The sequence below is a fragment of the Bubalus kerabau genome, chromosome 22, assembly GCF_029407905.1.
Source record: "Bubalus kerabau isolate K-KA32 ecotype Philippines breed swamp buffalo chromosome 22, PCC_UOA_SB_1v2, whole genome shotgun sequence".
Lineage (NCBI taxonomy): Eukaryota > Metazoa > Chordata > Mammalia > Artiodactyla > Bovidae > Bubalus > Bubalus kerabau.
Window position 1 is genome coordinate 11,268,940 of NC_073645.1, and position 13,123 is coordinate 11,282,062.

Sequence of the window (13,123 nt, forward strand, 5' to 3'; positions counted from 1 at the left end):
TCACACGCTGCAACTAAAGACTGAAGACCTGGCACAGCCAAAGAAAGAAAGAATGAAATAAAATATATGTGAACTAATTTGGTGTTGCACAGTATGAGGAGATAGGAACAGCTTTAAACCTCAAATTCCTAGGTAAAACTACCTGAGATACTGATGTGCACAAATGAGATTTTTCTCTACCATATAAACACCACAGGAGGAAAGAATCTAGGTAAGAACGAGAAAGGGACCCTGTGTGGTAGCCCCACAGTTCAAGTTTATGAGGATTTCCAAGAATTCACTCCTGAGCCTCAAAAATCCTAAAATAGTACTGCAAGAGTCAGCAACATTCTATACTGTGCCTAGGATACTTCTAGTATTTGTAAAATAACTAAAGAAGAATAGAGTGGACACCCTACAATATTCACAAGAGCAATAAGTAGACTCAAAGAAGAGAATAGGTTCCAGAGTCACCAATTCTATTTTGTCTACTATCATTGATTATTCTGTGTGAAAATCTGTCTTCTATGCATTTCATATGCATTTCATATGTGAGGTTTACTATAAACCTCACAACTTTAGATGTGATAACTAGGGCTTAGAGAAATGAATAACCAAACAGCAAATAAGTGGCACAAATTTCAAACCCTGAGCACTGTCATGGCCATGGAAGGCCACCACTCAGACCTTCTTTAAGAGAACAGGAAGCATGGTTGGATCTACCATGTCATTCATGACAAGGCTACACTTACCCCAGGATGCTCCCAGACAATGAGCACAGCAGAGATATTAGAACTGGGCCATCATTGCCCAGCACAGGATTCCTCTATCAATCAGACTTTGCTCAGAGATTCCCTATCAGCCTAACCAAGCCTTTCCCAGGACGGCATCGTGGTCTGGGGAGTTTCCTATGCAATCATTCCTTCCCTTCTTCTCTCCTTTTACAAATGCCAGGTCTGCACCATAGCCTATAGGTTTTCTAACCTGCTTCTGGTCCCTTCCCTAAATGCGCATTTTCCCCAATAAATCTCTTGGATGTTTCATTTCATCTTGGTATCTGCTTCCTGGATGACACGGGCGATACCAGAAATGGTCCAAGAAAACAGGCAGTATTACAAAGTGTCGGGACTGGCTCACTCACTAACTGAATGTCAGGGATGACTCCATTCTGAAGAGACTGCAGGGCACAGATAGTCCCTGGCACAGAGGCCAGTCCAGCTGCTGAAGATTTCACCGGTGCTGATCTGGAAAATGCTCTGTGGGAAGGAAATGCTCTTGGCCACACAATGACTCAGGTATTTGAAAGATATTGGGGAACAATTCCTACAAAGACAAGAGAATTAGTCTCTTGAGTTAGTTACCAAGTTGTTTTAGTGCTCCACAGAGGGGTAATGTGAAACAGGTGTGGTGGTTGCTAGCTGGCTGAGAGCAGCAGAGGGCCTCTTTGGTAGCTTATTTCTTGCAGGGGAAAAGCAGACACAGCTGAAGAGCATGTTTAGAAGTCAACAGTGTTGCAAAACTCCAAAGATATTCCAGTAAGAAACATCATTGGTGGCTCTGGCACCTGTTCTCATCTTTTTCTCGAGTCCACATATTCCTCTCGGAAGTATCGGAGGGTGTCCACTCTATTCCTCTTTATTTCATTAATACTGATTGTCTACTGTGCACAGTATATAACTTGCCTGACTCTTGCAGTGCCGCCCTTGGATTTATACAGTTACTCACATTTCACGACTCAGCCAAAATATGTCAGTTAAGCTAAAGCCAGGGCTCTGGTTGGGAAAACACGGGACTCTAGAAATGTGGGATGGAGACATCTGAGTGGATTCCCTCAAGGATTTCACTCCATAGACCTTCCCCCAAAAGTTTCCAGAGGTCCCATCCACAGTAAGAACTACTACTTCTCCTGTGTGAGAAGATACTACCAAAGCTTCTCCTTCCTACTCCAACAGGTAACTCCCAAAGTGATGCTCCCACCTCCTCTCCTAACTGCCAGGATGACAGATAGGGTTAAATCCAGCATAATTCAGCTTGGACCATGCTGGGCTCAATAAGAGAGAAAAGAAATTATATCCCCAGAAGGGATAGCAAGAATCACCTTGTAGGTATGAGCAGGTCCTTCAGAGACCCTGGGGTTAGATTGTGAGTGTGCTTGACCCAGGGGCAAAAGTGTGAGGCTGGATAAGAAAGAATTAACTGAGGACTCCCTGATGGTCCAATGGCTAACACTCCATGTCCCCAAGGCAGGGGCCCCAGGTTTCATCCCTGGTCAGGGAACTAGATCCTACATGCTACAACCAAGCATTTGCAAGCCACAACTAAGACCCAGCACAGCCAAATACATATTTTTTAAAAAAGAAAGAGCTGATTCAAAAGCATTTTTGAAACATAAAATGTAACATTTTGGGAAAAATCCCTAGAGAAGGGCCAAACTCAGGATATCAGTTTGGTTTCCTAGTGCTTCTATAATTTAATAGCTTAAAACAAACTCAAATTTAGTATTTTACCAGTATAATCAGATGTTCAAGATGGATCTCACCAGCTAAAATCAAGGTGTTGGCAAGACTGTATTTCTTCCGGAAACCAAAGGGAAATGTGTTTGCTTATCTTCTCCAGCTTCTAGAAGCTGCCAGCATTCTTTGGCTCAAGGCCTTTCCTCCATCTTAAAAATCAGTGGTAAAGCATCTTCAAATCTCTCTGACCATCCTGCCTCCATCTTTCACTAATAAGAACTAATAAGAATCAGCTCTGGGCTTATTACTGGGCTCTTGTAAAGGCGAAATACCCAGCAGCTGCTGCTCATCTACTCCAAACTACCACAAACACTCTGTTAGATTAAATCTTTTGTTACAGCTCCCCTCCTCCAAGGACAAAGAGCTGTTCTGCAGGAAGCTAGGCCAGAAGCCAAGCTGAGGACCCCCACACCCTGAGACATTCCTTAACCCCTCCCTTGCAGCTGGTCTCATCTCTCCAGGAAGAAGATGCACAGCATCCCCCTAACAGACTGAACTCCTTGCCCATCAAGTGCAGGCTGTGATGTTTAAATGATTTCCCCAGAACCAAGAGTAGTTTTGCAGATGAGCTGAGCCGCAAGGGTCAATTTTCTCTCACCACAGGCACCTGGATTTCTTAGGCAACTAGACCTGTGTCAGGTTTGACCTTGAATCTCTGGAGTTTTAAACACATTGCCATTTTGTTGCTTGTTTTCTGGTTGTTTTTATAGTTCTTGGTTGTTCTTCTTCTCTTACTCCTTTCCCTTAGGATTTGATGACTATCTTTAGTGTTGTGTTTGGATTCCTTTCTCTGTTTCATTTGTGCATCTATTATGGGTTTTTGGTTTGTGGTTACCATGAGGTCCATATGTAACAACCTACATATAACTATTTTAAACTGGTCTAATTCATATGCACTCTAGCTACCCTGCATTTTAACTCCTCCCTCCACCACATTTTCGATTACATATTTTGCATACTTTTGTTTTGTATATCCATTAACTACTTATTATAGAGACAGATGATTTTGCTACTTGTGTCTTTTTAACCCCCTCCTATCTTCATAAGTGGTTGATACACTATCTTCAATGTATGTTTGCTTTACCAGTGAGATTTTTCCTTTCATAATTTTCATATTTCTAGCTGTGGCCTTTTCTTTTCCACTTAGAGAAGTCATGTTAGCATTTCTTGTAAAGCTTGTTTAGTGGTTCTGAACTCTTTTAGCTTTTGCTTGTCTGCACTCTTGTCTCTGAATGATAGTCTTGCTAAATATTCTTGATTATAGGTTTTTCTCATTTCATCACTTTGAATATAGCATGCCACTCCCTTTGGCCTGCAGTGTTTCTGCTGAAAAGTCAGCAAGAGTCTGGCAGGCTTAAAGTCACACATGACTTATGGGACTTCCCTTGTGTGTAACTAGTTGCTTTCCTTTTTCTGCTTTTAAGATTCTCTGTTTATCTCTAACTTTGCCGTTTTATACAGAGTGAAGTAAGTCAGAAAGAGAAAGACAAATACTGTATATTATTGCATATATATGGAATTTTAATAGACGAACCAGAGGGATGGTATGGGGAGGGAGGAGGGAGGAGGGTTCAGGATAGGGAACACATGTATACCTGTGGTGGATTCATTTTGATATTTGGCAAAACTAATACAATTATGTAAAATTTAAAAATAAAATAAAATTTAAAAAAATAAAATAAAAAAATAAAAGCAAAAAAATAAAAACAAAACAGAAATCAGCAATTAGAACCTTGTTTCCACAAGAAAAACCTTCGAGGGCCAGAGGGAAAGGGGCTGGGCTTGAGGTCTGCTCTGGGTGGGGAGGGTGACAAAAAAAAAAAAAGACGATACTGACAATTTTACATGTAAGGCAGCAAAGGAGACACAGATGTAAAGAACAGACTTTTGGACTCAGTGGGAGAAGCTGAGGGTGGGATGATTTGAGAGAATAACATTGAAATATGTACATTACCATATATAAAATAGATGACCAGTGCAAATTCAATGCATGAAGCAGGGCACCCAAAGCTGGTGCTCTGGGACAACCTAGAGAGATAGGGCGGGGAGGGAGGTTGGAGGTTTCAGGATTGGGGGACACATGTATACCATGGCCGATTTATGTTGATGTATGGACTGCAAAGAGATCCAACCAGTCCATCCTAAGGGAGATCAGTCCTGGGTGTTCATTTGTAGGACTGATGTTGAAGCTGAAACTCCAATACTTTGGCCACCTGATGCAAAGAGCTGACTCATTTGAAAAGACCCTGATGCTGGGAAAGATTGAGGGCAGGAGGAGAAGGGGACAACAGAGGATGAGATGGTTGGATGGCATCACTGACTCAATGGACATGGGTTTGGGTGGACTCCGGGAGTTAGTGATGGACAGGGAGGCCTGGTGTGCTGCAGTTCATGGGGTCACAAAGAGTCGGACACGACTGAGAGACTGAACTGAACTGAACTGATGGCAAAAACCATCACAATATTATAAAGTAATTATACTCCAATTAAAATAAATTACTTAATTTTTAAAATTATAATGTGTCTTGATGTGGACTTCTTTGGCTTCATCTTGTTTGGGACTGTCTGTATTTCCTGGACCTGGATGTCTATTTCTTTTCCCAGATTAGGGAAATTTTCTGCTATTATTTCTTCAAATAAGAAGAAATACCACTTACTCTCTTCTCTTTCTGGGATTTCTAAAATGCCAATGTTAGTACACTTGATGTTGTCCAAGAGGTCACAGACTATACTAATTTTTTAAAATTCTTTTTTTCTTTTCAGCTTGGATGATTTCCCCAACTCTGTCTTCCAGTTCACCGATTCATACCTCTTTATCATCTAATCTATTGTTGATTCCTTATACTGTAATTTTTATTTCAGTCATTATATTCTTCTGCTCTGTTGAGTGTTAGTCACTCAGTCATGTGTGACTCTTTGCGACTCCATGGACTTAAGCCCGCCAGACTCTTCTGTGCTTGGAATTCTCCAGGCAAAAATACTGGAGTGGGTACCCATTCCCTTCTCCACGGGATCTTCCCAACTCAGAGACTGAACCTGGGTCTCCCACATTGCAGGTAGATTCTTTACCATCTGAGGCACCAGGGAACCCCCTACTTGGTTTGGTTCTTTATAACATCTCCTTGTTGACATTTTCAATGTTCATCCATTTTTCTGCTACATCAGTTAGCATCTTTATGATCATAACCTTTAATCTTTATTGGATGGAATACCTCTACTTTTTAGTTCTTTGTCTGAGATTAAGTCTTATTCCTTTATCAGGAATATATTTCTCTGTGTCCTCATTTTGCCCAATTCTGTGTCTCTGTGTTAGGTAGTTGCTGCTGCTGCTAAGTCACTTCAGTCGTGTCCGACTCTGCGCGACCCCATAGACGGCAGCCCACCAGGCTCCCTCGTCCCTGGGAGTCTCCAGGCAAGAACACTGGAGTGGGTTGCCATTTCCTTCTCCAATGCATGAAAGTGAAAAGTGAAAGTGAAGTCACTCAGTCATGTCTGACTCTTAGCGACCCCATGGACTGCAGCCTACCAGGCTCCTCTGTCCATGGGATTTTCCAGGCACGAGTACTGGAGTGGGCTGCCATTGCTAGTAGGTTGGTTATATTTCCCAATTTTGGACAAGTGGCCTCATATAGATGTCCTCTGTGGCTCAACAGCTTTGTCCGCTATGGTCACCAGAGCTGCGTGCTCTAGGTGTGCCCTCTATGTGGGCTGCACGTGCCTTTCTGTTGTAGTGGGCTGACTCCTCTGGGTGGCTAGGCAAGGATGGCCTCCAGTCTGGCTGGTTGTAAGGCTGAGCCTTGAGCAGTGGCTGCAGGACTGCTGGAGATAAAGGTAGGTTTCCTGCATGGTTGGCTGTATGACCCTGGCATGGGGGGACATGGAGCTGACGTCAGTCTTCTGGAAGGTGGGACTGGACTTCTAAGGTTAATAGTCTAAAGAGAGAATTCTAAAATACTGCTTGCCAGAATCAATGTTATTATGGTAGAATGAGCTCTCAAATAGGCCTGCCACTAGCATCTCCATCCCCAGAGGCAGTCCCTGTTGCCTCCTGGATCAGCAAGTGGGTCTGACCCAGGTTTCTTTCAATCTACTACCTCTCTACCTGGACTTCAAGAGTGTGAGATTTTGCTTGTACCCTCTAAGAGCAGAGTCTATTTCCTATAACTCTCTGGCTCTCCCAAACATAAGCCCTGATGTTTGTTTCAAATCTAGACATTCTGGGAACTTGTCTTCCCAGTGCAGGACTCCCAGGGTGCGGAGTCTGATGGGGGACTTGGACCCCTCATTCCTTGAGCAGGAGGACTTCTACAATGGTCATACTCCTCCTGTTTGTGGGGCAGCAACCCCAGGGAGGGTGTCCTGACTATACCGTGTCTCCATCCCTCCTACCTGTCTCATTGTGATTCCATTCTGTGTGTCTAGTTATGGAAAAATCTTTTCTGCTAGTCTTCAGGTCATTCTCATAGATGGTTGCTCGGTGAGTAGTTGTAATTTTGGTGTACCCATGGGAGGAGACGAGTTCAGGGTCTCCCTATTTCACCATCTTAGCTGCCTCTCTCCAAATCAAACTGTTAAAATTCACTTTCCTTTTAATCTACCATTTGAAGAGGTGAGGGAATCCAAAATAGTTTCTACATCATGGGTCAGACATGCAAGTTTCCTTCGCCATATTAATCAGTTCAGTTCAGTCACTCAGTCATATCCAACTCTTTTCGATGCCATGAATCGCAGCACGCCAGGCCTCCCTGTCCATCACCAACTCCCGGAGTTCACTCAGACTCACGTCCATCAAGTCGGTGATGCCATCCAGCCATCTCATCCTCTGTTGTCCCCTTCTCCTCCTGCCCCCAATCCCTCCCAGCATCAGAGTCTTCTCCAATGAGTCAACTCTTCGCATGAGGTGGCCAAAGTACTGGAGTTTCAGCTTTAGCATCATTCCTTCCAAAGAAATCCCAGGGCTGATCTCCTTCAGAATGGACTGGTTGGATCTCCTCAACCCTGTCAATTGTTTGTCCACATTGTCTTTGCTGGATTTTATAGACTTATAGCAACTTGGAGTGGGAGAATGTAGATCTTCAGGATCTCATTTGGTACTGAATTCAGCCTCAAGTACTAGGTACATTCACTTCCTTTCAATACCTGAGGAAACCGAGACTCTGAGAATTACACAGAAAGCAAGAGTTTCAGCAGGGTTTTAAAGAGCCCATCTTTTCCTGTCCTCTGTCCCAAAGGCCCTCTCTCATCCAACTTTCCTACAGAAAGTACCCAAAATAGTATCCCTAAAAATAGCTTCTTGAAAAGTGACCTTCTGAAGTTATCTGTTCTTTAATAGCTGTTCTTCACTAGTAAGGTACAAAAGCTATGATCTCTTCAGGGAAGTGACTTTGAAAACTGAATCTCAGAGAATTAGACTATAAACTCTGCTTTCATGGCTAACAAAACCAATGCCTAGTTCAGACCTGGAAAGAGACTGGAGGCAAAACATCTCATGCAAATTAAGAGTGCCCTAGGGACACTGTTTCTCGCCAGGTATTCTCCAAAACAAGGGCCGCTGTGGAAGTAGGTAGTCAAGGTTCTGAGGAGTAACACACAAAGACCAGCTGGCTCAGCAGGCCAGGATTTCTTACCTCCTGGGGAAGAGAATCAGCTGCTTCTACAATAGCAGGCTTTGCAAGTGTCTCTACCCCAGGGAAAAGCCAACTAAAAGCAGGGCTCTTGTGACTCGCACCCCCTTGTCAAGCAGAAGATTCTGTCCTCAGCTATTTGGTACCTGAAAGGCCTTGTTGAGAGATCCTGTGATACAGTTAGAAACAGCAGCTTCTGAGGAAGCAGGCAGGCCTGGGTTTTAGGTCTAACACTGCCACATTCTAATCATACGCTCCACAAATGTTTCAACCATTTCAACAATTTAGAATCAAATGGCTGTAAGGAAGCATAAATCAGTTAACATATGTGAAGCACCCAACACCGTGTCTGGCATACGAAAGACCAATATTTGAAATCGTTGCCATCTAGTTACTAAGTCATGTCCGACTCTTGTGACCCCGTGGACTGTAGCCTCCCAAGCTCCTCTGTCGATGAGATTTCCCAGGCAAGAATACTGGAGTGGGTTGCCGTTTTCCTTCTCCAGGGGATCTTCCCAACCTGGGATTGAACCCAAGTCTCCTGCATTGGCAGGAGGATTCTTTACCACTGAGCCCCTAGTGAAGCCTAATATTTGAAATGCTTCAACTAATTTTAGGAAGCACTGAATTAGACAGGTTAAATAAATTTTTGGCCTTCAGAGTGTCTGAAAGCCTCTGTGATTATAATGTACATTGTGAATCTGTGAGATTGGGGTTGAGCATACAGTAGTTCCCAAATTTACTGGATCGTGAAACAGTTTTCATGACACTGGTATAAACAGTTCTGCCAATACTAATTTGGAGCAAAACCTAATAGACTCAAACCTTACTGTGGCTACAAGGACATTAGAAATATACTTTGGGGTTTTGAGTTTTTAATCTTCGACTCTATGATTTTAAAAACTAATTTAAAAAAAGGAAACAGGTGATTCAACATGTATCGACAACATACTAATGATTGTTTACATGGATTTAAAAATGCTGTGAGTTTTTCAAAAGTGTTCTCATATCAAAATATGATAATGAAATTGCAGCTAAATTATGAGATTAAAATATATGGTCTTAAATGAAAAGCAGATTTCCTTTCATTGTCATCTGCAATGCTTTTTTGTTGCTCAGTTGCCCAGGCATGTCTGACTCTTTGCAGCCCCATGGACTGCAGCACGCCAGGTCTCCCTGTCCCTCACCATCTCCCTAAGTTTGCCCAATTTCACGTCAATTGCATCGGTGATGCCATCCAGCCATCCTATCCTTTGACTCTAAAATGCTTTTACAGTCTTTGTATTATTTCCTACCTGATTCAGTAGATGGCACTGTAGATTTAACACAGAAAAAAATCCCACAGAGTAAATATAGATTCACCCTTCCTCTCTCTAGGAGAAGCTATTATCTATCAGTGGTGTATTTTGCTGGAGGGGAAGAAGGTTGAAGTTGGATAAGAAACGTTTTTGTTCCCCTTCTGGAAAGTATATATATGTATATGTATATATGTATACATACATATACACACACACACATATATATATACACACACACACATATGTTCTCCCTGAAAAGGTTCATTTATAGAATTCTGTAGATCAGGAAGGGCAAAGACCATTATTTGATCACTAATCTAGACCCCGGGGCTTCCTAGGTGCCACTAGAAGTACTCTTGCCTGGAGAATCCTAAGGACAGAGGAGCCTGGCAGGCGACAGTCCAAGGTGTCGCAGAGGGTCAAACATGACTGAACACAAGCACACACAATCTAGTCCCCACACGTTAGACAGTGCAAATCAATGAGATCACAATTTCCCACTGGACCCAGACACCACCTCTCAGTTCTCTTCTGTACAGGTCTCCAAGTAGCTACTATCAGTCTACAAGAGCACTAAAGATGAAATCTACTTATAATACCAGCCACAGAGTTCAGACACTTCGCCAAATGCTTGGTGAGACACAAACTTATCCGAAACTTACCAGCTGGTTTATCACAGGACCAGGACAGGAATCCAGGCCTTTTGACTCTCACTGAAGAGTTTTCATTCCACCCAGTCTTCATCTCCTCCTGCTAAGAGCCAGGCTATTTAAGTATAAGTCCTAAGAACCAAGTCCAGATAATTTAAGTACTAGGGGTCTTTCTGTTTTCACACAAGCCAATTACCCACTTGGAGAGAATGAGGTAGGCAAAAATAGGGAGAAGTTAAACCCAAAAGCTGCCTGTGGGGCCTAGTATTATTTGTTCAACCAGCCTGGCAGGCCAATTTTATCTTGACCCAACAAAATCCTGTTCTGTTTCCCTCTAGTCACTCCATCCCCAGAGTTCACCACCTCCACATGCCAAGGCTTTTAATCTCTTGGCGCTTAAGGTGATCAGGTATTAATTTTGAGCCAAATGGCAGGTCCCTTGATCAATACTGCTTTTCAGGAACTTTCCACAGTTTTAAACTTCTAATTGTGTTGCTCTGAAAGTACATCAGGAAAAGCTGAGTGTGAAGCCCTTAAATGACATCCTGATACTTTTCTTCTCAAAACTGCTGGTATCAGAATGAACCATTTCCAGGAGGTCTGGGGGCATTTCTAGATGAAATGCAGCCTGAATGTTAAGCATTATACATCCCAAAGTGCTGCCGTCATCCTGTTTCCTTCCTGATTTCCATTTAGCGATGGCAACTTAGTCGTGTCCGACTGTGTGCAACCCCATAGACGGCAGCCCACCAGGCTCCCCCATCCCTGGGATTCTCCAGGCAAGAACACTGGAGTGGGCTGCCATTTCCTTCTCCAGTGCATGAAAGTGAAAAGTGAAAGTGAAGCCGCTGAGTCGTATCCAACTCTTAGCGACTCCATGGACTTCAGCCTACCAGGCTCCTCCATTCATGGGATTTTCCAGGCAAGAGTACTGGAGTAGGGTGGCAACTTAGAGGCATTGCTATTCTTCAGTTCCCCAGATTTGAAATCTCAATCATTTTCAACTCCCACTTTTTTTCACCCCATTCTTTTTTTTTTTTTTTTTTTTAGATTTATCTATTTATTTATGTTTGGCTGTGCTGGCTTTTGGTTGCTGCCACACGAGCTTTCTCTAGTTACAGAGAGCAGGGGCTATTCTCTAGTTGCGGTGCGCAGGCTTCTCGTTGCGGCGGCTTCTCTTGTTCCTGAGCACAGACAGGCTCCAGGCATGCGCACTTCAGTAGTTGAGGCTTGAGGGCTCTAGAGCGCTGGCTCAGGTGCCGTGGCACATGAGCTTAGTTCATCCGTGGCATGTGGTATCTTCCTGGAGCAGGGACTGAACCTGTGTCCTCTGTCTAGGCAGGCGAATTTTTAGCCACTGGACCACCAGGGAAGCCCCCTCACCCCATTCTCATCAATTATATTCATTCCTGTCTGTCCTGCATCTGTGGTGTTTCCAAAATTATCAATGCAGTATTTTAAGCGTATAGAAAAAATAAAAAGAATAACATAATGGACACCCATGTATCCACCTTAAGCTCTATCAAATATTTGTGTTTTGCTATTATTCCTTAATTTTTTTTAAGAAACAAAAGTACCATTTATAGTTGAAGACCTTGTAAATTCATTCCTGACTTCATTTCCCTCCCCTTTACCCACTGCTCTAGTCAACAAAAATTTTTCAAGCACTACTAAATGCCAGGCACTGGTCTAGGAATGAAAGTACATCAGTAAATGAAACAAAACCCTCTGCTTCCATGGAGCTTACACACAGAAGTACCATTCCAATTTTTTTCTCATATCTTTTCTCATTTATCACATTGTATATATTCAAAATAGTATACACTGTTCTTTTGCACATTTTAGAACTATTTAAATGGTATTCTACTAACATGTACTACATATGATCTGCAACTTACCATATTTTTCCTCATATTTTGATAAATTATCTTGAGACAGGCCACCCTAGTTCACATACGTTAACTTTTTTATAGCATCTCCTTGTATGGAATACCATAGTTTAGTAATCCATTTATTCTGTTGAAAGACTGGTTACTTTGCAATTTTCCAAAATTACAAACTATACTGTAATCAATAGCCTTTCTCCCCAGTATCATATTCACGTGGCTTTTTTCCTAATGTCCACACTTCGTACAATGCCTTGTTCCTAGGAGCTCAGCCAATATGTGCTCTCTTGAATTCTCCAGAGTTTTCTAAGTTCTACCAGAAATTCATTAGTGGACTCCTCTAGCTTCTAGGGGGAGTTCCAGATCCCCTAGATAGCTTCAGAAAAGAACTGACACACTCCAAGGATAAAATTAAAATTGTGCCCCATTACTAAAAGATGGGGTTGTATTGGAAGAAGTGTAAATAAGGTGAATTGCAAGATATCACTTGTTACTGTTGACACAAACTCCCTTGAGTCCATCACGCCTTTATTCTTCTTACAATGTAGTAATAATATCTTTAACAGTGCATCTCAATTCTGGCTACCCATTCAAAGTACCTGGGAGATTTTACGATTTATTTAATTTATTTGGTGGCACTGGGTCTTCATACAGGATCTTTAGCTGTGGCATGTCGGATCTAGTTTCCTGACCAGAGATGAAACCCAGGCCCCCTCCATTGGGAGCACAGAGTCTTAGCCAATAGACCACCAGGAAAGTCCCCTATTTGGGATATTTAAAAGCCCACTGACTCTGGGACTCTTATCCCAGCAATAAAAGGAAAATGTCAACAGTAGGTTCAAGGCATCAGTATATTTTGAAAGTATTCCTTGGGTATTTCTGATGTACGGAAAAGGTTGAGAACCTCAAAGCAATGGTGAGAACCACAGGACTAAGAACCACTGAGGGCAGCGGTGAGCCTCGGTGTGGGCCGTGGTGCACTGCTGAACTCTGCCAATGTGCTCAATGTGCACAGTGGTTTGGGCTCCAGCTAAAGATACATATTGTTTTTATACTCTAACTGATCACCCTGAGCAGTCTGTTGTTATCTGTGTAGAAACATTTACTGCCCTGATTGTGTGCTTCAGTTCAGTTCAGTTTAGTCCCTCAGTCGTGTCTGACTCTACAATACCA

At 42.7% G+C, this 13,123-nt stretch overlaps 1 protein-coding gene across 18 annotated transcripts in view; it reads right to left on the bottom strand.

Moving 5' to 3' along the window:
- Nucleotides 1-2,744, bottom strand: part of PRKG1 (protein kinase cGMP-dependent 1) — a 1,681,227-nt gene extending 1,678,483 nt beyond the window's left edge. For 10 of the 18 annotated variants that reach the window (XM_055561125.1, XM_055561105.1, XM_055561116.1 and 7 more), the window contains exon 1: nt 2,487-2,744. The gene's annotated coding sequence lies outside the window, so the exon portion shown is untranslated. Of the gene's footprint in view, nt 1-731; nt 752-2,486 lie in introns of those variants that run through there. The other 8 variants (XM_055561124.1, XM_055561106.1, XM_055561119.1 and 5 more) reach the window with 2 other exon arrangements.
- Between the last annotated feature and the right edge of the window lie 10,379 nt (nt 2,745-13,123).